General features: G+C 54.2%; 1 protein-coding gene and 1 non-coding gene across 2 annotated transcripts in view; both read right to left on the bottom strand.

Moving 5' to 3' along the window:
- Positions 1–23,535, bottom strand: part of Ptprn2 (protein tyrosine phosphatase receptor type N2) — a 455,648-nt gene that overhangs the window by 225,646 nt on the left and 206,467 nt on the right.
- On the bottom strand, positions 11,280–11,385 carry LOC125347406. The gene has a single exon (XR_007210193.1). It is a non-coding gene; the product is annotated as a U6 spliceosomal RNA (small nuclear RNA).

Raw genomic sequence — 23,535 nt, forward strand, 5'->3', positions numbered from 1 at the left:
GCTCCAGGTTGGCTGAGCTCCAGGTTGGCTGAGCTCCAGGCTGGCTGAGATCCAGGTTGGCTGAGGTCCAGGTTGGCTGAGCTCCAGGTTTGCTGAGCTCTAGGCTGGCTGAGCTCCAGGTTGGCTGAGCTCCAGGTTCTTGCTGAGCTCCAGGCTGGCTGAGCTCCAGGTTGGCTGAGGTTGGCTGAGCTCCAGGCTGGCTGAGCTCCAGGTTCACTGAGCTCCAGGTTGGCTGAGCTCTAGGCTGGCTGAACTATAGGCTGGCTGAGCTCTAGGTTGGCTGAGCTCCAGGCTGGCTGAGCTCCAGGTTGGCTGAGCTCCAGGCTGGCTGAGCTCCAGGCTGGCTGAGATCCAGGTTGGCTGAGCTCCAGGTTCTCGCTGAGCTCCAGGCTGGCTGAGCTCCAGGCTGGCTGAGCTCCAGGTTGGCTGAGCTCCAGGTTTGCTGAGCTCTAGGCTGGCTGAGCTCCAGGCTGGCTGAGCTTCAAGCTCCTTGAGCTCTAGGTTCACTGAGCTCCTGGCTGGCTGAGCTCCTTGCTGGCTGAGCTCCAGGCTCGCTGAGCTCCAGGCTGGCTGAGCTCCAGGTTGGCTGAGCTCCAGGTTGGCTGAGCTCCAGGTTGGCTGAGCTCCAGGCTCGCTGAGCTCCAGGCTGGCTGAGCTCCAGGTTGGCTGAGCTCCATGTTGGCTGAGCTCTAGGCTGGCTGAGCTCCAGGCTCGCTGAGCTCCAGGCTGGCTGAGCTCCAGGTTGGCTGAGCTCTAGGCTGGCTGAACTATAGGCTGGCTGAGCTCCAGGTTGGCTGAGGCTGGCTGAGCTCCAGGCTGGCTGAGCTCCAGGCTGGCTGAGCTCCAGGTTGGCTGAGCTCCAGGTTGGCTGAACTATAGGCTGGCTGAGCTCTAGGTTGGCTGAGCTCCTGGCTGGCTGAGCTCCAGGTTGGCTGAGCTCCAGGCTGGCTGAACTATAGGCTGGCTGAGCTCTAGGTTGGCTGAGCTCCTGGCTGGCTGAGCTCCAGGCTGGCTGAGCTCCAGGTTGGCTGAGCTCCAGGCTGGCTGAGCTCCAGGTTCTCGCTGAGCTCCAGGCTGGCTGAGGTCCAGGTTGGCTGAGCTCCAGGTTGGCTGAGCTCCTGGTTGGCTGAGCTCCAGGTTCTCGCTGAGCTCCAGGCTGGCTGAGCTCCAGGTTGGCTGAGCTCTATGTTGGCTGAGCTCCTGGCTGGCTGAGCTCCAGGCTGGCTGAGTTCCAGGCTCCTTGAGCTCCAGGTTTGTTGAGCTCCAGGTTGGCTGAGCTCCAGGTTCTCACTGAGCTCCAGGTTGGCTGAGCTCCTGGTTGGCTGAGCTCCAGGCTGGCTGAGCTCCAGGTTGGCTGAGCTCCACGCTGGCTGAGCTCCATGCTCACTGAGCTCCAGGTTGGCTGAGGTTGGCTGAGCTCCAGTTTGGTTGAGCTCTAGGTTGGCTCAGCTCCAGGCTGGCTGAGCTCCAGGTTGGCTGAGATCCAGGTTGGCTGAGCTCCAGGCTGGCTGAGCTCCAGTTTGGTTGAGCTCTAGGTTGGCTCAGCTCCAGGCTGGCTGAGCTCCAGGTTGGCTGAGCTCCAGGTTGGCTGAGCTCTAGGCTGGCTGAGCTCCAGGCTGGCTGAGCTTCAAGCTCCTTGAGCTCTAGGTTCACTGAGCTCCTGGCTGGCTGAGCTCCTTGCTGGCTGAGCTCCAGTCTCGCTGAGCTCCAGGCTGGCTGAGGTTGGCTGAGCTCCAGTTTGGTTGAGCTCTAGGTTGGCTCAGCTCCAGGCTGGCTGAGCTCCAGGTTGGCTGAGATCCAGGTTGGCTGAGCTCCAGGCTGGCTGAGCTCCAGTTTGGTTGAGCTCTAGGTTGGCTCAGCTCCAGGCTGGCTGAGCTCCAGGTTGGCTGAGCTCCAGGTTGGCTGAGCTCTAGGCTGGCTGAGCTCCAGGCTGGCTGAGCTTCAAGCTCCTTGAGCTCTAGGTTCACTGAGCTCCTGGCTGGCTGAGCTCCTTGCTGGCTGAGCTCCAGTCTCGCTGAGCTCCAGGCTGGCTGAGCTCCAGGTTGGCTGAGCTCCAGGTTGGCTGAGCTCCAGGCTGGCTGAGCTCTAGGCTGGCTGAGCTCCAGGCTGGCTGAGCTCCAGGTTGGCTGAGCTCCAGGCTGGCTGAGCTCCAGGCTGGCTGAGCTTCAAGCTCCTTGAGCTCTAGGTTCACTGAGCTCCTGGCTGGCTGAGCTCCAGGCTGGCTGAGCTCCGGGCTGGCTGAGCTCCGCAGTCTGAACCCTGGTGACATGCAGCCTCTGTCATCAAGACTGGTGATCCTCTCTCATGAGCAGCATGCCCGTAGCCTTCTGCCCAGGTGTCAGTTTCCAGGAGAGTGTGTGGCCGATGAACAGAGGACCATGGGACCCACTCAAAAGGCTTGTCACCAAGACAAGCATGAAGGACTGTAGGCAACCATTTGTCAAAATAAATCAGATCCCCAAAACAAATAAAACTAAGCAAAATCCCTCTCCCCCACCTCATGAAGCAGAAGAATAGGCTCAGAGCCCTGGACCACTGGTAGGGCTTCATGGATGGAGACAGACCCCCACATGGAGGGCGGCCCAAGAGCAGGGAAGGCTTTGGTACATGGGAGGGGCCCTGCTTAGAGCAGGCAAGTGTTCCTGGCCGGGAAGTCAGCTCTGCCTCCTTGTCCTGAGGTAGCTCAGGGTGCGGGCTGCCGAGTAGGCTCTCCTGGCACTCCTGGGTGCAGGGCAGACTTTTCCCTCAGAGCCCTCTCCAGAGGCCCTGCAGTGCCGCTGACTCGGGTCCGGCGCTCCGGGAGGCCTTGGAGGCGCGCTTAGCTGCAGCGGCCTTGGCTCCTCACTGCTGGCCAGGGCCTCCGTGTGCCCATCCACTGCGCTCTGGGAATCAGCCTGCTTTCCATCCTCACCACGGCACAGAGTTTGTCTACATGCGTTGCTTCTGGCACCGCACAGCCAGCTGGGCCTCCCCTTCCCCCCAGAATCTTCCCACGGCGCACTGTCAGGGCTGCTTAGAACTCTTCATCAGAACTTCTTCTTGAGAGATGGAGAAGGAGCAGATTGGCTACGGTGTGCTGAGCGTGTGGCGGTGAGGTATGCACCAGCAACCACGGCTCAGCTCACTGCGAGGAGCACCTCGACGCTCCCTGGCTTCCCAGAGAGGGTCCTGAACCCAGGGCTCTGCTGAGAGTCCCTCCCCCCCCCTCCCCGTCCCCGCTTCCACCTGCCCTGTGGGGGGAGGGGCTGTGGGCCTCACTCCCTCCCCCCCCCACCCCCCCAGGCCTGAGCTCAGAGGCCCATCTGCGGCTGGCTGTGTCTCCATCTGGTAAATGTCTGCAGACGCTCAGCTCAGCCTGCCCCTTTCCCATCCCCGAGCTCCAGGCCAAGTGCAACCCTGTACTTTGAGGGAGGAGAATTTCGAGTAATTGTGGCCTCTGAGGTATTTTTTGGCCGGATTCGGGACTTGGCCTCAGTGTGGAATACAGAATGGGAGAAATTGCTTCACGGAGGTAGGGAACAGGGAGAAAGCCCATTTTTATCTTCATGGGAGACAAAAAGGGTTCCCAGACACAAAAAGAAGTCCTTTAAAATTAAATTCATTAGATGAAGGATATGTAAATTACCTGAAGAAGCGGAACCCTGTAATGTTCTCAAAATTCTGCAATAGCTTATTTAATTAGTATTTTAATTTATCAGAATAATTCTTTGCACCTGACAATTTATGCGGCATTATAATTAAGCACCATGTAGCAACAGTGGAATAATTTTTCCTCCTCTCTTTGTCCCGGCTATTTTAACCTGAAAGGATGTGTGGAGTCTCTTCTGCAATCTGGATGACAATGGGGCAGCTTAATGGCTTTGCTTTGGGAAAGAGGAGGAGGGTGGGCTGGGAGGGAGGCTGCCCCACCCCCTCCCTCCCCCAGGCCGGGAGAGCCCTGTTGATTTCCCTGGAAACGCCGTGGGTCCACGCTTCCCGTCCATGGGTCCTCCCGCTCTGCCCCACCTCCACGTCTCACCTCTGAGGAAGAGAGAACAGGAAGAGCACCAGGGGACCCATGGCCCCTCACCTGCGGCCGGCCGGACACACACACGCACACACACACACACACACACACACACACACCCGTATTTGCGCACCGTGGTTGGTGGCAGGCAGCCGGAACCTCAGGGAGTAACACCATGGCTAAATGAGGGCTGTTGAACAGAATGATTCGCCTCCTGCTCCCACTTTTCATGAACACGGGTCCCTCAGCAGGGTGCAGACCCTCGAGGGGGACGCTCAGTCAGCGGCCTGCACATAGTTTGCATTAGTAAAAATATCGACTGTAAGGTGGGTGCCGGTGGCTCACACCTCGGATCCTAGCTGCTCAGGAGGCTGAGACCTGAGGATCGCGGTTCCAGGCCAGCCCAGGCAGGAAAGTCCATGAGATTCTTATCGCACAGTAAACTACTCAGAGAAGGCCAGAAGTGGTGCTGTGGTTCAAGCGGTAAGGCACCAGCCTTGAGCACCAAGAGGCTCAGGGACAGAGCCCAGGCCCGGAGTGCAAGCCAGGACCAGCAAAAAAAAAAAAAAGACTACTGTCTAATTGACCTTTCAAAAATCAGAATTAAACTTCCTTCAACTTTACATATGTCTGAAAGCTATAATATTAATGTCATATTTTCACAATTTTAATTGTACACTTAAATATCTTAAACGAGAAGAATCTTTTCAAAAATATAATTTAAATTTTCAACTTTGGATACATTTATATTTTATATTTTAAATATTTTACTGCCTCATTTTGTACCTGTGTACAAATTCTGTCTAGATAAACAATTATATAAATAAATTTAATTGAACAAGAATCCCAGTATTTATGCAACAGTAATTTAGGCACCTCAGGTTTGGCTGATTTACAGTTTAAAGTTTCTTTTTCCAAAAAGAAAATACAAAATTATATTTTTCAAGGTGTGTATTTTTTGTTGGCTTGAACTCTGGGCCTGGGTGCTGTTCCTGACCTTCTTTGTGCTCAAGGTTAACACCCTACCACTTGAGCCACAGCACCACTTCCAGTTTTCTGGTGGTTAATTGGAGACAAGAATCTCACAGACTTCTGTGCCTGGGATGGCTATTCATTCAACCATGATCCTCAGCTCTCAGCCTCCTGAGTATCTAGGGTTACAGGCGTGAGCCACTGGGGCCAGGCAAGACAGAATTTTCTTTTTCTTTTTTTTTTTTTTGGCCAGTCCTGGTGCTTGGACTCAGGGCCTGAGCACTGTCCCTGGCTTCTTTTTGCTCAAGGCTAGCACTCTGCCGCTTGAACGACAGCGCCACTTCTGGCTTTTTGTATGTATGTGGTGCTAGGGACTCGAACCCAGGGCTTTATGTATACAAAGCAAGCACTCTTGCCATTAGGCCATATTCCCAGCCCAAGACAGATTTTTTTTTTTTTTTGGTGGGCCAGTCCTGGTGCTTGGACTCAGGGCCTGAGCACTGTCCCTGGCTTCTTCCCGCTCAAAGCTAGCACTCTGCCACCTGAGCCACAGCACCCCTTCTGGCCGTTTTCCATATATGTGGTGCTGGGGAAGCGAACCGAGAGCTTCATGTGTTGGAGGCAAGCGCTCTTGCCACTAGGCCATATTCCCAGCCCCCAAGACAGAATTTTTTAACAGGCCCTTAGCTCAACACAGACTTTGGATTATGTTGAAACTCAGCATGGGACTTCTTGGTAGTCTTGTCTTGAACCTCTCAAATGTCAGGGGCTCCTCAGAGCCCTATCTGTGGCTAGTTAGTAGCGTGGAGACCCCCCCCCCCACCAAGCCCAGGAGAAGCTCCTGCCTACAGCTGTGAGGGTCCTTGGGGTCTCCTTGGGGTCTGCCCTTGCTGCTGCCTGGACTGTGCCACTACCACGCTGCCCGTGGGTTAGGGCTAGTCACTCCATGTCCTTGACCAGCGTGAGCCGCTCTAGGCCCGCACCCAGTGCGAGCGGCTCTGAGTGTTCACCCAGCGTGAGTGGTTCTGAGTGTTGATCCAGCGTGAGCGGCTCCGCGTGTTCACCCAGCGCGAGCGGCTCTATGCCCGCACCCAGCGCGAGCCGCTCCGAGTCCTCACGCAGTGTGATCTGCTCTATGCCCGCACTTAGGTCCCTTTTCTCAATGCGCTATGATCTGAGGAGCAGCAATAACATAAAACACCAGGAAATGTTTTGATGCTCATTATGTTAGGTCAAGCCATCTGAAAGCAGCCTGTTGCCACAATGTTTCCATAGTTAATTTTGCTCACTGTCAGGAAGAATTAAAATAACCCTGAAACATAACTTCTTTCCTGACAATTACTAAATCAGAGATACCATTTAGAGCCCAATTCCAAGAGAGGAAAAGGGAAAAGGTTGGTGCCCCAGCCCTTCCTCTGCACAATTTGTACAGATGCCAGACTTTAGTGTAAAGACAGGGTGGGTGTGGGGGGGGGTCATTAGATATTTCTCTCATGGGTGCTTGGCCACCTCAGCCCTTGGCAGCTACACAATTAGAATCAGCTGGTCAAATATATACGTCTAGCTTACTTAATCATCTATCTACTGCCGATCTACCTGTCTAGCCATCTATCCACCATTCGGCTAATCGAATCTACCTATTCTGGTATCTTAACATCTATCGAATCATCTGTCTACCCGTCACCTATCTAGGTGCCTATGTAATCGTCTATCCTCTGTCTATACAATGATGCATACTTCATTTGGCTATCATCTGCCTACCTATCCTTCTACTACCTATCACTGCGTCCATCCATCCACCCATCCATCACCTATTTATGCATGTATGTATACACACATATATACATCTGTCTCTCAACATATGTATCTGCTTGGATTTTTAATAAATGTTTTATTGAATCTAGAGCTATGGGGAAATTAGCACCATTAGCTCAACAAATGAACATGCCAATCTCTCCAGGTATTTAGGTCTTTCCATAAAGTTAAACAGTTTTCCGATAGGATTATGCATATTTAAAATATATTCCTTGTATCTTTGTGCTTTTACACATGATTACCACTTTTAAGCTGCCCTTTCTAACCCCCTTCTTCCTCCCCTCTCCCCTTCCCTCTCCTCTTTTAGAGTGACTGTCATTAGGTAGCCAGGCTGGGGCACCCCCTCAGCCTTCTGAGCCGTGAGTAAAGTTTTCAGCACAGGATTGCAAGGGATTCTTTTTTTAAAGGAGAGAATCCTCTTGTTTCCATTTCCAGGAACCAGTGGTTTTCACCCATGATTTCACACCTGACCATCCTCCTGAACATTACAACTCACTTGGTCACTTGGGCTGCGTGCGGTGGAGGCCTGGCCACAGGTGGTGAGATCTGCGAGGGCTGGGACCCAGTGCCAGGTCCCTGAGGGTGCTGCTCTGGGAAGGGACTGAGGCAGTTCTCCCGGGACCTTGCTGGTTCTCAGGAGAGGGTTGTTACGAGTGAGCAAGCCAGGGCCTTGAACTGCTCTCTGGCTTCCTGCCTTGCCAGGTAAACTCTCTCTCTCTCTCTCTCTCTCTCTCTCTCTCTCTCTCTCTCCCTCTCCTGCTCCCCCAGGAGTCATGGATGCCTGAGGTCCTCACCCAGCGGTGCCTGTTCGCACTTTCAGCCTCTAAAATCTGTACGATGAGCTTGTTTACCTCTTGAGGTTTTAGTAATGGGACATTTTAGTAGTGGCAAAGGGACCAACGCGGTTTGCCTGGACATTCTTTTATACTGTGTGAGTACACCTTGTGAAAGTTGTTAGTATCCAATGTCAACCCAAACAACAAAGCCGTGCATCAAGCTGGGGGGTTCTAAAGGCAGGGGCCTCACACCCAAGTGCCCGATGACAAAACCAGTGCGAAACCCAAGCTCGCACAAAGGCCACCACGGCCTTACAAAACACATCTCCATCAGACATCTGCCCGGAAGCTCCCTTCAACCCCGGGACCAGGGCTACCACTGTTACCCGCCGTGCAGCCAGGGCGACTGCTCCAAAACAACCCATGTGAGCTGTTCGTTCTCAGTGGGACAACACTGCCTGCCATCACCTTGCGCGTGTCACACACAAGCCCTCAGACTGCTCCGCACCCCGATCAACTCATTTTCCTATAGAATCTGCTCGTTGTTTTAGGCTGACAACAGATGTACACACACACACACACACACACACACACACACACACACACACCCCAATAGGACATATTCTAAGAAATTATCAATAGTGATTTTTATCGTCATGAAAACTTCATAGAGTGTACTTAATGAATCTGGACAGCACATCAGCTGCATGGTGTGGCCACCCATCCATCCTTCATCTACCCTCCATCCATTGTCTACCCCTCATCCATTCATCCATTGTCCACCCATACATCCATCTATCCATCATCCATTCATCCACTCCTTATCTGTCACCCATCCATACATCCATCTAATATCCATCATCCATCCTTCCATCCATCACCCATCCATTGTCCATCCACCCATCCATCATCCATTGTCTACCATCCATCCATCCATCATTCCATCCATCCATCCATCCTTCCATCCATTCATTCAACCATCCTCCATCCATCCTCCATCCATCGATCCTCTATCCATTGTCCATCATCCATCATCTATCCATCTACCCATCCATCCATGTCCATCTATCATCCATCCACCTTCATCCACCATCCATCCATTCTTCATCTATCTTCCATTCATCTACTGTCCATCCAGTATCCCTCATCCATCTATTCTCCACTCATTCACCCATCCACCATTCACTCATTCACCAATCCATTCATTATCCATCTTACATTCATGCATGCATCTATCCATCCAACCTCTATCTCTTTTTCATTTATTTGACATGGTCAAGAGATGCAGTAAACACAAGATCTCTAGGCCACTGCCAGTGCCAGATGCCATAAATTTTATAATAATTTCCTTCTTATAAGTAGAAATACTCTGAAATAATGATTTAAGAATAATATATCAAAAAACCCCAAACAAACAAACAAAAAACAAAAGAAATATAGCAACTACACAAGCCCGTAGCATAGCTGTTATTATCGAGCATAAGGTACTGTACAGAACTGTACCACTGTGCTTTTCTATGGCTGCCGGCATAGCAGGCTGTTTCCTCCAGCATCCCTGCGGGAGTCCAGCGTCCTGTTACACGACAAGGGCTGCAGCATCACTAGTCACAGGAGCTCTTCAGCCCCCTCACCTAGGCAGCCGCCCTAACACCTGTGTGTGGCCATCCTCAACTTGTACTCCACAGCGGATGACAAAGTCCTTTGGCGTGGTTATACTCCAGGCCGAAAGCCTCTATTTAATCAGAGCCTTTGTTCTATTCATCTATTGTGATTGATGACATAGTTAAACTTTATTCTTTTTTTTGTTTATTACTTGAACATAAATTTTTTTACAAGGTGTTGTGCAAAAAGTGTACAGTTACATAGTAGGGCAGTGTGTACATTTCTTGTGATCTTACGACCTGTTTTTCTATCCCTTGTCTGGGTCAGGTAGACAGACATATATACAATATACAATGTATCAAGAACATATACACGGGGCTGGGGATATGGCCTAGTGGCAAGAGAGCTTGCCTCGTATACATGAGGCCCTGGGTTCGATTCCCCAGCACCACATATACAGAAAACGGCCAGAAGGGGCGCTGTGGCTCAAGGGGCAGAATGCTAGCCTTGAGCAAAAAGAAGCCAGGGACAATGCTCAGGCCCTGAGTCCAAGCCCCAGGACCGGCCAAAAAAAAAAAAGAACATATACAGTATTCACAGACTTGGTCTCTACTGTCTCTCCGTCTCCCTTTGTTAACAGTCATATATCAGGGAGACCATGCCCCTTTGTTTTCTGTGTTCTAGGCTTGTCTCGCTCAACATTATTTGTTTGAGTTCTGACCATTTCCCTGCAAACAACAATATTTCACCATTCCTAATCGCTATGTAGTATTCCATTGTGTATAAACTTTATTCTTATCATCCTGTATTGTCGTTACGTATGCACCCTATATGCTGTTTCTGTTTTTAAGCTGTAGGTCCAGAGATTTTGGTGATTGTGTTTAGCAAACTCCTTTATTAGCAAATACCTTCACTCTCTTTCCCAGCATTGTGAACTCCGGTTGCAGTACCCTCTCAACGTACTGCTTCTCGTTATTCTGTTTTTGTCTCATCACACGTGACTATTTCATACAGCTTACTTGCTTGGATATGTTCATGTATTCAATATTTTCTTTGCTCATTGCTTCTGCATCTATCTTCTTTATGGGATTGTTTCCTTTTGCTGTTATAAACTCTATGACATTGCCTAAATGAAGATCCATAGAGACTTGATTTTCTGAAAGCATCTCTGCAGAACCCTTGTCCTTCCTTAGTCCTCACCATCAATGCTTCACGTGGGATCTATAGTGGCTTGACCACGGTCTGTCCCTGAAGGTCCGTGTGTGTGTGTGTGTGTGTGTGTGTGTGTGTGTGTGTGTGTGAAGTGTGGGTTCCCTGTGTGACAGTGAGTGTGGGTGGCTACAAGCTCTTGGGACGGGTCAACGCAGTTCTTGTGGGCTGCTCGGTTCCCATGTCAGTGTGTTGTTGTGGAAGGACAGGCTGGCCCTCAAATCTGCTCCTTGTCTTCTCTGTGACCCTTCTGCACCTGCTTGCAGCATGAAGATGCTTTGAGGCCCTGGCCAAGGCCACATGGAAACGGGCTAGCACTGATCCCATCCTTGGCTGGCGAATATACCCCTTCGGAATATGGAGGAGTTCTTCTGCTTTCATTTCTGCTCCCCAGAAACCAGCGAGAAGTCAAACTGCCTTTCTTTTGGGCGCCTTGTCTATTCTCCCAGGTGCTTTTGAGATTCTCTGTGTCCTTATGTTCTGCAGCTTCACCACCAGCAATCTAGATGGAGATTTTCTTTTCATTCCAACAAACTTCTGGAATTTGAGGGTTAAGTGTCCTATATCAGTGATTAAGAAACTTCAGCCATATTTTCAAAGGAGTACCTATGGAATATATTTCCTCCTGCAACTCCTATTTAAGGTGTGCAAAGTCTTTGCGGTGTCTTCTAGGATTCTTGGTGTTTTGTGGTTTTTTTTTTTACATTTTTATTTTTCTCTGTAATTAACTGTACAAAGGAGTTGCCATTCAACGAGGTAGTATATAAATAACAAGGAATTTTGATCAATGTCACCCTTTTTATCATCTTTCCCCATCACTCCCAATCCCCCCCTTCCCTCAATTTTCTTAAATTTGTAGACTATGCATTGAATTTGATGATGGCAACCCTCCTTCCACTTAAAATATGGGACGCTTCATGAATTGGCATGTCATCCTGGCACGGGGTCATGCTAATCTTCTCTACATGGTTACAGGTTTTATGTATGTGCTACCGGAGTGAGCAATGGGGTTCTCCTGTTAAATTTTAATCTCTTTAATTCTTAGTCTCTCTATGGGATGCATTCTAGAGAATTTCTTTAGACCTATCTGTCGGGTTCATTAAGTTCTTCATCTCGCAAGTGAAAATTTCCATTATAGTACCTTTCTTTTCTTTTTAAGTCTACTTTGAAAAAATGTTGAGACACGTTAAGATCTTTGTCTGCCTCTGGATGCCCTTTCTATTCCTGTAAAACGTCCAAGCACACAGGTTTGTGTCGTATGCCTGATGGCATCTGAGGCTTCTGTGCCATCCATTTCTTCTGGCTGCCTTTACTTCGGTGCCTTAGTCCGGCTATGTTTTAGAATTTTCTGTTGGTGATTCCCTATTTCTTGGAATTTCACCGACAGGAGTCCTTTCAGGGCAGAGGAGAGGGAGGATTCCCAGAGAGGGCTGCCCTTCTTCCTTCCAGGAGCCCAGACATCCTGCCCACTGGGGACATTCCACCTGGCTCTACGTTGAGGCCTTACTGACTACCAGGCAGGTTTGGCTGGACCCTGTGTCTTGTGGGGGCTGACTCGGGTTAATACCAGAGGATGAACTCTCTTCTTGCACCCAGTTGGCCAGAGGAATGTGACGACTCCCCGTGGCAAGACTGGGGGCCCGGGGGCATGCGACAACTCCTCCACAGCCAGATTGGGGGTCCAGGGGTTACCTATCAGTGGCCTGTCATTCGGAGTTAAGTAGCTAGAGTCCCCACGTGGGGTGGTAGAGCTCTATCTGCCTGGCCACGCAAAGCAGGCCCTAGCTCTTCCTCCAACTCTCCAGAAGCACCAAGGCCATGAACAGTGAAATTGAAGTTCGCCTTGGCTTGGTAGCACTCTCGGGATGAAAATCGCATCAGTAGTCTGGTTAGGTCCCTGGACTCCGCTTTTTCTTAGTTTGGGATCACTGAGATTTCCATAACTGCTAGGTAGCTGATGAGAGTTGAGGGATCTGTGGTGATTTTCTTGTCTGTCCACTTGCCTGGATTGACAGACAATAGATTAGTGAGGCACAGACAGGTCTTTGGGTGCCTGTGCGATCAGATCCTGAGGTCTGGGACCGATGGACAGATGGATCCCTTTGTGGATTTGGACCACGAGGGCTTGTGGAGTGGAGGAAGGGAGTGGGGGACGGGAGTGGGGGACCTGGGTGGTGCACTCTACCAACGATAGCACTGAGGGCATCCCTGGGGACTGTCTTGCCCCAGCCTCTTCCTGTGACCCTCTTCTGTGCTCTCTGGCCACCACCACGTGAGTCATTTTGTTCCACCCTGCCCCCCTCATGGATAGACCTCCCTGGGAATGGGGACTCAAGTCAATCTTCCCCTCTCCAGGTTGCTTTTCTTGGATACTCGTTAGGTCTCAGTGACACAAAAGCCGGAGTCGTATCTGTATCTTCATAGATCGCCATTAAGCACTGCTCTCTGAATAAGGGTTCGTCGTACCATCTACTTCTTCAGTGAACCGATGGGAGCAGTTTTCTGGGAGACGTTCACCCTGCCCCTGGCTCTGCAGTGGCCGCTCTGTAGGACACTAACTCTGGTCACAATATATGTGCAGTGGCTCTAGGCTACCGGGTAGGCTGCTCCCTATGTGGGTGGTGGGCCTACTCTTGGCTGGGGCCTGGGTGCGGTGCTGCTCTCCCTGTGTTCAGTATTGCTCCTCAAACTCTGGTCAGCCCCTGCAGGGGCCAGGCTGAACAGCACTTTGCAGCCAAGTGGACTGGCCTCCGGGAAGGGCTCAGCAGGTGGTGGCCAAGACCAGGCAAGTCAGCTGGGCTCTCACTGTACCCAGTTCACCTGGGAAAGTCAGGCTGTCTTCGGACTTGAGTTCACATTTTGTGGCCAATATACCCATATCAAATTGCTGTCTTCTAGTTAGTTTTGTGCAGACAGAAGGAGCTGACACTGGAGGGGTGGGGCCATGTCATGGACCTGACACTGGAGGGGTGGGGCCATGTCATGGACCTGGACTGGAGGCCACTGGAGGGGAGGGGCCAGGTCTTGGAGCTGACACTGGAGGGATGGGGCCTGGTCCTGGAGCTGACACTGGAGGGGTGGGGCCTGGTCCTGGAGCTGACACTAGGGGGGGTGGGGTCAGGTCCTGGAGCTGACACTGGAGGGGTGGGGCCTGGTCTTCAGAGCTGACACTGCAGGGGTGGGGCCATGTCATGGAGTTGACATTGGAGGGGAGGGGCCAGGTCCTGGAGCTGACACTGGAGGGATGGGGCCTGGTCCTGGAGCTGACACTGGAGGGATGGGGCCTGGTCCTGGAGCTGACACTGGAGGGGTGGGGCCTGGTCCTGGAGCTGACACTAGGGGGGGTGGGGTCAGGTCCTGGAGCTGACACTGGAGGGATGGTGCCATGTCATGGAGCTGACACTGGAGGGGTGGGGCCTGGTCTTCAGAGCTGACACTGGAGGGGTGGGGCCTGGTCTTCAGAGCTGACACTGCAGGGGTGGGGCCTGGTCTTCAGAGCTGACACTGGAGGGGTGGGGCCTGGTCTTCAGAGCTGACACTGGAGGGGTGGGGCCTGGTCTTCAGAGCTGACACTACAGGGGTGGGGCCATGTCATGGAGTTGACACTGGAAGGATGGGGACAGGTCCTGGAGCTGACACTGGAGGGGTGGGGCCTGGTCTTCAGAGCTGACACTGGAGGGGTGGGGCCTGGTCTTCAGAGCTGACACTGGAGGGGTGGGGCCTGGTCCTCAGACCGTCGTCCAGGTTCTGAGGGGCTGGAGGCCTCGTGTGTACCACACATGCCCACTCGCTCAGTGCTCAGTACTGCACCCGCATGCAGCTCCATCCTCACACACTTCCTCTGCTGGAGTCCTGGCCTGATCCTGGCCATGGCCCCGCCTGGGCCGCAGACAGCTCCCCAGTGGCCGTGGCGTTAGCCTCGGTGCTTGGCAGCTCCCAACCTGAGTTCTCAAACGTCTCGTGGAGGAGCCGGTGTGCCTCCTCCTCGACAGCCGACTCCGGGAGACGTCTCTCCTCCCGACTGACAGGTCCACCTGCCAGTGTCCACGCTGTGGGTGCTTGTGTGTAAGTGGGTAAACAAATGAGACCTAATCTGAGTCTCCTGTGGATCTGCAGTGAACACACCGCTCAGCCACGTGGTAGCAGTCATGACAGGCTGGTAAAAGCCAATGTCAGCTTCAATTTCCAAGTCATTTTTCAAATTATTTTAATTAGATTTTGTTTCAATCTCACTTACATTAATTTAATATCTAATATCAACATTTCAGTCTTCAATTTGTTCAAATGACTTTTTCCCAGTCTTTCTGGTGTCTGGAGTAATTTAAAATACAGTGTTTATCTTTAGCAATTTTCCATGCCGGAACCAAGGTGAGCGGCTATGCTCGGCGAGAGCGACAGGAAGGGAGGCCGAGTTCCGCCGGTGCGTTGGGAAGTGGAAATCTGTCCTCGTATCTGTTATCTATAGACACTCGAGTGAGCAGGTAGCACGGGGCTAGGAGCTCATAATAATAAGATTCTCCACCCATGTCTCATGTAATTGGCTTTCCCAATGCAAATGTCTGTGAATTCTGACGAAAGCTTGCGCTAAAGGCATCTGGATTAACAGCTGTCTCTGCTCATCCACACAATTGCTGAAAACTTTGGCCCTAAGCCACCAGACCTGCAGCCAACCGTTCTCCCGGATGTGCAGTGGCCTTGGTTCTGTGTCTCCTCACACGCTGCTCACTGTCCACCTGTTAGCGGAGGCCCAGGGGGCCACGTGGGGAAGACACAGAGCCCGGCTGGGCTGCTGCAGGCAGATGCAAGAGCCGGCCTCACTCTAGAAGTCAGTGATCACAGATCCCTGGGCCATCACTGCTTTTGAAAAGTTGGAAGAACTTAAAGCTGAACATACTCTTTGAATTACAACAGTATAAAGCCAAAGCAAACTATGATCTACATGGCAAAGGTAAATAAAGAAATAGGAAAGACGTATGAGAAACGGAAGATGTAAACAAGATGATGAATTAAAAATGCAAACAGTAATGACAATAAATGTAAGTAGGCTAAAATTATCCTTCTAAAACCAACTGATCCTCTCATCTAACTTTCTTTTATGTAAATATATTTGAAACAAGGCAGTTCATAAAGGTTAGAAATTGAAAGGACAGGAAAACACATCAGGTACAGACAGAAATAAAGAAAGGCTCCTGGTACTAGTATTAAGATGATGTACTTTGTGGTTATTTACTGAAGCAGAATACAAAGGGTTATATCACATTAATTTCTTAAAATCATGACTGGGTAGGTCAAGAAATAAGGTGTTGAAGTTGACCCAGAAGAATGGATAAAGAATTGAATCCTGCAGGTTGCTGTCCTTGCTGGCAGCTAAGGCCGGAGCTGTGTGAAGCGGGCTCCGCGGCTCCTACGGAGGAGGGCAGGGCTCAGCCCCTACCTCGCCGGGGGAGAGCCTTCCCACACGCTCAGGACAGGACAGCCACCCCAGGACGCGTTTCCCGAGCCCCGGGGAAAGGCGTAGAACTTAGTGACTAAAGATGATTTGATGGTGTTTGGCTAGCCTCTGTGGTCAATGTAGACACAAAATGTAGTGGACCAGACATTGAGCCTCACAGAAGACATTTTTTTTTGTCTCCACAGTAATGATATAACTAAAAGTCTCTACCCATAATCCAATGAAATTAGAAATTCATAGCCAGGGTTAACACTCCAATCTATTCTCACTGAAATACTGTCTTTAATGATCTTAGCTTAAGAAAGAAATAGAAATGGAAACTACAGAATACTTTGGAAACCCTGACAGTGAGACTTCACAAGGAGAAACTGAGAGGTGACCCCACGTCCCTCGGGGGCCGAAGGGCACAGCTGCTTCTATGCGGATGCGAGGCAGGTGCATGCCCTTAAAAGACTCAAAGGAAGATAGCTTGCAAATGTACTTAAGGAAGGGGTAGGTATTAGGTAATAAATGTGCACAGGCATGAATGACAGGGCCCAGGCATGGGGGTACACACCCACAATGCCCGCTACTCCAGCGGAAGGGACGGACGACCAGGTCCCAGGCCAACCCAGACCAGGTCCGTGTGAGACAAACTGACAGAAAAAGTCAGCAGAGTGGTTCAAGTGGACGAGCACTTGCGGTCGAGCTGGAGGCCCCGCGTTCCATCTCTAGTGCACAAAGAGACAGACAAGCAAATAATCAAAGGGAGACAGGATCGGACGAGTTCAAGAGCTTGATTGTAGAGGGAAAGACACCAACTCTCAGTAGAAGTCAAATGAAAGGGAGGCGGGGGACAACGCGAACCCTGGGCTTCGCCCGTGGTCCTCGCGTGGAAAGGCGCGCTCACAGATGCCGTAGGAGGTGAAGCTGTGTGGATTCTAGAACGCCCTGTGCAGCATACGGTCACGATGACAATGCTATCTGTATATTAACCCATCAACGTAGGAACTCATAAGGAGTGGAAGAAAGGGATCTGAAGAGGGGATGGGAGGAAATGGGAGGGCTTTCTATTCATCTTCAGGAAGAGGGAGGAAGTCCTGTGCCCACAGAAAACCTCCTCCAAGCTGTGGGGGTACAGGAGGCTCGTGTGCACACTGTGGGGGTGCAGGGGCTCACTGACTGCTGTTGGATGATCTGGAGTGGGGATGGGGTGCAGGGGGGTCACTGACTTCTGATGGATGATCTGGGGTGGGGAATGGGGGTGCAGGGGTCACTGACTTCTGTTGGATGATCTGGGGTGGGGATGGGGTGCAGGGAGCTCACTGACTTCTGTTGGATGATCTGGGGTGGGGATGGGGTGCAGGGGGGTCACTGACTTCTGTTGGATGATCTGGGGTGGGGATGGGGTGCAGGGGTCACTGACTTCTGTTGGATGATCTGGGTGGGGATGGGGTGCAGGGGGCTCACTGACTGCTGTTGGATGATCTGGAGTGGGGATGGGGTGCAGGGGGGTCACTGACTTCTGATGGATGATCTGGGGTGGGGATGGGGTGCAGGGGTCACTGACTTCTGTTGGATGATCTGGGTGGGGATGGGGTGCAGGGGGGTCACTGACTTCTGTTGGATGATCTGGGGTGGGGATGGGGTGCAGGGGGGTCACTGACTTCTGTTGGATGATCTGGGGTGGGGATGGGGTGCAGGGGGGTCACTGACTTCTGTTGGATGATCTGGGTGGGGATGGGGTGCAGGGGGGTCACTGACTTCTGTTGGATGATCTGGGTGGGGATGGGGTGCAGGGGGCTCACTGACTGCTGTTGGATGATCTGGAGTGGGGATGGGGTGCAGGGGGGTCACTGACTTCTGATGGATGATCCGGGGTGGGGATGGGGTGCAGGGGTCACTGACTTCTGTTGGATGATCTGGGGTGGGGATGGGGTGCAGGGGTCACTGACTTCTGTTGGATGATCTGGGTTGGGGATGGGGTGCAGGGGCTTCACTGACTTCTGATGGATGATCTGGGGTGGGGAATGGGGGTGCAGGTGGGGAGGGGGATCACTGACCACTGCTGGATAATGCAGGGGGTGTTGAAGAGGGGTGATGGGGAGTGGGGTGGGGGAGGTTCACTGAAGTCCCGGGTGTGTGACACGTAAACCACTCTGAACAGTTAACATGCCATTGCCAACAATTGTCTTTCTAGTTTTTAAACTCCAAGGGAGAGGGGCAGGGAAGAAAGCAGACCCGCAGCCGGCGGCTCTCCCTGTGTCAGGGCCTTGGGCTGCCTCCTGAAGGCAGACAGCTGGGCTGCAACCTGCGCTGCAGAACTGAAATCCCCGTGGCCCTCACGGGTGGAGCCCCCGAGGCCTGTGTCACCCCGGAGCACACTGAGGCAGGAGGAGCAGCACGGGTGGAGGGCTACCCACCCGGCAAGCCTCTGTGGAGCAGGGGCCGGGGCCGGGGCCGGGGCTCCTCACCTGCCCAGCCTCGCGGGCCCCATCTTTATTATTTATCAGCCCACGTGGGTCTCTGCCACCGTCTGAAATCAGCCAGAGTCAGGAAAACATTTTCAATATTTCAACTGACTGCTTCACTAAGTCACAAGTAACACCACTAATCCTCAAGGTCACTCACTTACGAAAATCTATTTGCTCTGCTCGGGAGCAAAATGAAAATACATATTACAAATGACGCCAGCGGGAAGGGAGTGGGCCGGCTCACCAGGCCTCCCCGCGGTGCCCGGCTGTTAGCACCGTCCTTCTGGAAAACCACTGGCTTGGGGACACATCTGTTTGCAGCCATGCCTGGTGTCAACGCTGGCCTCAACTCTAAGCAAAACACGGCCGTGTGCACGGCCGCCATCTGCCCACCCAGCTCCGCGCCCACGGGGTGCAGGGTGCGGCTCGCCGGGCCCCTCTCCCAAGGGCACGCCTCTGCCCACCTATGAGTCACCAGAGGGGGGGCCTTGTGTGGAGGAGGGAGGGAGGGAGGGAGGGGCGAGGGGAGGGAGGCAGGGACTGGGAACAGGATGAAGACTCCGAGTTCCGTCTGGGGCTCTCAGGGATTCCCGAGCTGTGGGCTCACCCGTCCCCCCCCCCCCCAGGCGTGCCGGCATGCAGTGAGGGTGGCCATCACACACACAGGAAATGCACAACTCTTCTCTGTTTTTCAGAGTGCTTCACTGCTTCTGTCATGTCTCTTCACGCGCGCCACTTTTCCCTCGTGCAGTCTCCAGCCTGCTGTCAAATCTGTCCAGTAAGCTCTTCATTTTACCCGATCAAAACATCTACGCTGTCCTGGTAAATAATCTCCCGCCCCCCCCCCCCCCCGCCCCTCCGGAGAGGCTCACCGTCCGCTCCTGGGAGCGTGTGCGCCTTTAAAATGCTCAGATGCCTTTAGGATGGCCGCTTTAACGTTTGTCTGGTTTACGTCCTGACGGTGGCCATTTGGTTCTTTCTTACTGTTGTTTATTTTTCACGTTGTTGTGAGTTTTGATGGCATGCTGGGCATTGCAAATGGTAAAACAGCACTCTGGCCACGGTGTGTTATTGCTTTTAAAATTAGACGTAACGCGGAGTTATCAGTCTCTTGTTCATCTGTGTGAGCACCAGGGTTGTTGTTTTTGGTTGTTATTTGTACTTGGTACTGGCCCTGGGGCTTGAACTCAGGGCCGGGGCCCCGTCCCTGGGCGCCTGCGCCCAAGGCTCATGCTCTACCACCTGAGCCACAGCTCCATTTTTGGCTTTGGGGTGGTTACCCTGAGATGAGCGTGGCATGGGTTTCCTGCCTGAGCTGGCTTCCACTTGCGCTCCTCGGGCTCGGATCGTAGGCCCGCACCCCCGGAGCCCGGCCCCTCGGTGCAGTTACTGACACCCCAAGGTGGACCCCCGGTGCTCCCAGCCCACGGCGAGTGCAGCCCACGCTCCCCGTTACCCTCTCAGCACACCCTTCTCGTGCGAGGGGGCTTCGTGCCTGCACCGGGCTCAGTGCCACCACCGCGCACGACGCGGAGCCTCCAGAAGGATGTCCCTGTCCTTTCCCCACCCCTGGGACTGCGTCCCCACCCTCAGGACTTCCAGACCAGACCCCAGAGAGCATCCTCAGCCCCCCTGCCCCCCCGCCCGCGTGTGCAGCCAGAAGATCCTCCTGCTGCACTGCCCCCCCCAGCCCCCCCAGCCCCGGCCTGCCCACCAGTGAAGGCGCCCCACACCGCCGGGAGGCTCGCCCCGACACAGGCCCTGGAGCCCAGGACGGCTCTGAAAGCAAACCAGGGCACGCGGCACCCCTGCAGAACTCTCCATGTCCAGGGGTGAAGCTGCTCCTCCCGTCTCCAAGCTTGACTCCTCTTCCCGCCCTATCCCACCCCAGCCCCGAGCTCTGGAGCCCTGCGTGGCCGTGAGCCGCCTCCCTCCTCCCCCGTGAGCCCCCCCCCCCCCGCCCGCGCTCCTCCTCGCTCAGCAGCACCCCGTGCCACCCCTGGCGACTTGGAAACTCAATAGCTACGCGACACTTCCCCGCTCTCTCTAGCCTCCCTTTCCTTTGACAATGTCAAGGCAGAGCTTCGAAGCCCTGTGGCCTGTGGCGTGGCTCAGATCCGAGCAGACTGCGGGGGGGGGGGGGGCGTCTAAATACCTTTTCATGCCTAACTCAGCCCAGGCTGATCAAACGAAGAGCACTTTGCTCCAAGCGGAGGGCTCTGGACACGGGAGGCTGCCTCAAAGCCGGCGTGACACTCGGCAGCCAGAGGCTCGCGGCGGTTATGAAAGACATCCTCGCTTTGAACAGTTGACTGTTCAGAACCAGTGGAGCACCCACCGGGCCGGAAATCCCATCTTAACCCACACGGACAAGCAAGAGAGAGACAGCCCTGGGGTGGGGGCACCGGGAGGGGGGGGCAGCCCACGTCGAGCGGGGCCCAGAGGGCCGGGCACACCCCACACCGAGCCAATGGGTCGATGGGTGCTGGCCACTGCTGGTCCAGAGAGGACCTGGCCCAAGGTCCTGGTATGAACGTGTGTCAGGCTGCCTAGGAGGAGGCTGAGCTGATGCAGCACAGGCGAAGGGGCCACCTCGACAGGCGCTGGCCAGGCCCTGCTGCTGCTGCAGTGCGCGCGCGCGCGCGTGTGTGTGTGTGTGTGTGTGTGTGTGTGTGTGTGTGCAGGCCAGGCTGGGGCTGCTCCCCTCCCCCCCCCCGCCCCCGCAGGGGACCAGAGCCACCCTCTGCCCTCTGGCTAAGGAGCAGGGAAGGTGGGGTTCCAGCCTGGTGTCTCCTGCACCAGCACCTCAGCTCTCCACGTCAGACCCTCCACCCAGGAATTACAGGGGAGCCACTTCAGGAATGCAGACTTGACGGTGTTAGGGGAACCCCCCCCCTTCTCCTTAGTATCAAAGGCACTATATTTCTGATACTTTAAACATGACGGTTTGTAATGAAAGTAAGAAGCGTTCCAGGTTAGCAGAAGGGTCCTGCTTCCCACCATGGATGTAAAAAGGCACTCTGACCTGAGGGGCAGTCACAGAGACGATGCCCCTGCATGCACACAGCCCCCTGTACCCCGAGAGTTGACACCCTGTGTGCACACAGCCCCCTGTACCCCGAGAGTTGACACCCTGTGTGCACACAGCCCCTGCACCTTAAGAGAAGACACTGTGTTCACACAGCTTCTGAACCCTGAGAGAAGACACCCTGTGTGCACACAGCCCCCCTGTACCCCGAGAGTTGACACCCTGTGTGCACACAGCCCCTGCACCCCGAGAGTTGACACTCTGTGTGCACAAAGCCCCCATGTACCCTGAGAGGTGACACCCTGTGTGCACACAGCCCCCATGTAGCCCGAGAGTTGACACCCTGTGTGCACACAGCCCCTGCACCCCGAGAGGTGACACCCTGTGTGCACATAGCCCCCCTGTGCCCCAAGAGTTGACACCCTGTGTGCACACAGCCCCCTGTACTCTGAGAGACAATGCCCTGTGTGCACATGACCCCTACACCCCAACTGACCTGAGGGGTGACCACAGAGATAAGCCTGTGCTGCAAATGCGTTGGGCTGAGGAGCTGGGAGGCTGCTGGCCCTGCCCGCCCAGGCGCAAGGCCGCCAGCCCTCCGGCGGGCCTCCCGGGACAGGGCAGCCCTGCTACGCCTGGCGTCTGTGCGCCCTGGTCACAAGCCAGGGCTGGCTGGGACCGGGCACGACCCCCAGAGCGCCGTGAGGAATCAAAGCTGTCCTCAACAGTGACGGCAGGGCCGGCCTCGCCGGTGGGCAGGGACAGAGCCCCCCGGAGGAGGAGAGACCTCGGCAGCCCAGTGAAGGGCGGCTGGTCTCGGGGAGAGGGAACGTGGAGAAGACAGACAGGGTGGGCTTCTCTGAGCTTGCCAGCGTGTGAAGTCTGTTCGGCCGGCCCATCCCCTGGGAGTCTGTGGGGCCCTCCCGGCGTCTGAGGAGACGCAACCAGAAGACGAAAGAAACGACCCGGCAGCCCTTGGAGAGAAAGGCGCCTTCAATCTCGGAAACCCAGCAGGGAAATGCCACTTGCGCACCGAACGAAGCCCCCGAGCGTGCAGATGCTTCCGTTATTTTTTCACGCCACTGCACTTGTCTGTGTTTGTCGCAAGGCAGTAATCCTGCATCTCACCATTCTGACTCATCTTGTGCACAAATGAGAAGCTTTTAATTATTCACATGTAGCCCAGACGCTTTGGTTCTGCCGCCAGCGGCCCGGGGTCTGGCCCCGCCGGGGGGCCCGGCCACCCACCTGCCCACCTGGCCTCCCGGCACCGGGGAGGCGGGGTGCACCACAGGAGAGCACGAGCGGGGGGCGGTTAGCTTCGTCCTCATTGCAGATCCTGGGCGGGACGCTGTTTACCTGCAGTGCTGTTTGGGAGCCAGCGGGGAGACGAGGCTGGGAGGGAGGAGTCCAGTCAAAGTCACCAACCAAGTGCTGGGGTGGGGCTGGGCTCAGGACTGCTCAGTCCTCTGGGGGGGCCCAGACTGCCCGGTACCCCCGACCCTGCCACTGCCCAAACCACACTGGCACCCCAACCACGCCAGTGCCCCAACCACGCCAGTGCCCCAACCACGCCAGTGCCCAAACCATGCCGGTACTCCAACCATGCCAGTACCCAAACCATACTGGCACCCCAACCACACCAGTGCCCAAACCATGCCAGTACCCCAACCACGCCAGTGCCCAAACCATGCCAGTACCCCAACCACGCCAGTGCCCAAACCATGCCAGTACCCCAACCACACCAATACTCCAACTACGCCAGTGCCCCAACCATGCCAGTACTCCAACCATGCCAGTACTCCAACCATGCCAGTACCCAACCATGCCAGTACTCCAACTACGCCAGTACTCCAACCATGCCAGTGCCCAAACCACACTGGCACCCCAACCACACCAGTGCCCAAACCATGCCAGTACCCCAACCACACCAGTGCCCAAACCATGCTGGTACCCCAACCACGCCAGTGACCAAACCATGCCAGTACCCCAACCATGCCAATGCCCAAACCATGCCAGTACCCCAGCCACGCCAGAACCCGACCACGCCAGTGCCCAAAGCAGTCCAGTAGTCCCCAGGCCTCCCCTGATCCCAGACATCACCCTGCTGGCCGATGCCATCCCTAGGGAGACCTCAGTCCACGCACGGCAGCAGGCTCTGTGCTTGGTGCCTTTTATCCTTTGCTAAGAAGTGAAACACTTTGTACTCCACTAAAGGGATT

The sequence above is a fragment of the Perognathus longimembris genome, chromosome 2, assembly GCF_023159225.1.
Source record: "Perognathus longimembris pacificus isolate PPM17 chromosome 2, ASM2315922v1, whole genome shotgun sequence".
NCBI lineage: Eukaryota > Metazoa > Chordata > Mammalia > Rodentia > Heteromyidae > Perognathus > Perognathus longimembris.